At 41.0% G+C, this 1,760-nt stretch overlaps 1 non-coding gene across 1 annotated transcript; it reads right to left on the bottom strand.

Annotated features, from left to right (window-relative positions):
- Positions 1-288: 288 nt before the first annotated feature.
- Positions 289-361, bottom strand: TRNAK-UUU. The gene has a single exon. It is a non-coding gene; the product is annotated as a tRNA-Lys (tRNA).
- Positions 362-1,760: the final 1,399 nt, after the last annotated feature.

Below are 1,760 nucleotides of genomic sequence, written 5' to 3'. Positions count from 1 at the left end.
CTGAGAAAGGAAGTTTTGCAGGTCCACGTTCTCAGTTTCATCCATGTCTGTTGAAATGTTTCCATCCTAAATATCAGTGAAAGTAAAAGTCACTCAGTCGTGTCTGACTTTTTGTGACCCCCATGGACTGTAGCCCACCAGACTCCTTTGTCCATGGAATTCTCCAGGTAAGAATACTGGAGTGGGTAGCCATTCCCTTCACCAGGGGATCTTCTTGACCCAAAGATTGAACTCGGGTCTTCTGCATTGCAGGCAGATTCTTTACCAGGGTAAACCACAATGGTAGACGGCTCAAACAGGGACTTGAACCTTGGACCTTCAGATTAAAAGTCTGATGCTCTACTGACTGAGCCATCTGGGCAAGGTGAAAGTGTTAGTGGCTCAGTCATATCCAACTCTTTGCATCTCTGTAGACTGTAGCTTGCCAGGCTTCTCTTTCCTGATCCCATTTATTCCTAAACAGGGGACCTTAACTTTAGCATAGATAACTGACAAAGGCAGTGAAAATGTGTTGATGGATGGATGGATAGATAGATCCACCTATAGAAATCTCTCTCTCTCTCTCTCTATCTCTATCTCTCTCTCCTGCATGTATTGAAAGATAAAGAGAAGTTCTGAAGATAATGTATAATATATTACTGTCAACATAATCATTTCATAGGGAAAGAAGTAGAATGGTATTTTGGATGAGAATTAATAATAAAAATAAAATTGGGAAGGAAAGCCTTGTGAAAAGTGAAAGATGGGGGTAAGAAGTGGTTTGTGTTAATAGGGTAATGATTTTTTAATAAGTTAATGATTTTTTAAAAATTATTTTGGCTTTTAAGGTATCCTGTTTCCCTTTACCCTTTTGTCAACTTGTGAGATGTTAGTTCCCAACCAGGCATTGAACCCTGCCCCTACAGTGGAAGTGCAGGGTCCTAACCTCAGCCAGGGAAGTCCCTCCATTCTGAAGGAGATCAGCCCTGGGATTTCTTTGGAAGGAATGATGCTAAAGCTGAAACTCCAATACTTTGGCCACCTCATGCGAAGAGTTGACTCATTGGAAAAGACTCTGATGCTGGGAGGGATTGGGGGCAAGAGGAGAAAGGGACGACAGAGGATGAGATGGCTGGATGGCATCGCTGACTCGATGGACGTGAGTCTCAGTGAACTCTGGGAGTTGGTGATGGACAGGGAGGCCTGGCGTGCTGCGATTCATGGGGTTGCAAAGAGTCGGACACGACTGAGCGACTGATCTGATCTGATTTGATATATGTTATATGTCCCTTTTTAATTCCCAAAAGAGATCTTTTAGTTGGTTATAAATATGGATTTTTATTTTGTGTCCACATTACAAACATGTCTGCACATCTGTCACGTGGCAAAGTCTTATGGTAATTTCTGCAGTTCATGTGGTGTGTGTGGAGTCTCTTCTGTCACCATTTTACTTTTTGACTTTTAGATGTTGCATCTTGAAATACTTTTCTATCATCAAGTTACATGTGCACAAAATATTTTAATACTGCCATATTTATTCTTATGGTGTTACTTTTCTTGGCACCAGACCCTTCATATCCCTTCCTCCCTCTCTGACTTTCTCTCCCTCTTTTTCTCTCTCCCCCTTTCTCTATCCCTATTGCTCTATCTTTTTTTGCCTTTGAACAAGTACTGTAACTTTGTGTCAGCAATACTTATTGACTTTCGCATATTTCCAACAAAAATTTGAGATTTCACTTACATCAGAAGTGAAATCTCTACAAACTAATGGATCTAATTCT

This window comes from Bos indicus x Bos taurus, chromosome 22, assembly GCF_003369695.1.
Source record: "Bos indicus x Bos taurus breed Angus x Brahman F1 hybrid chromosome 22, Bos_hybrid_MaternalHap_v2.0, whole genome shotgun sequence".
NCBI classification, from domain to species: domain Eukaryota; kingdom Metazoa; phylum Chordata; class Mammalia; order Artiodactyla; family Bovidae; genus Bos; species Bos indicus x Bos taurus.
This window is presented reverse-complemented; position numbering and strand designations above follow the sequence as displayed.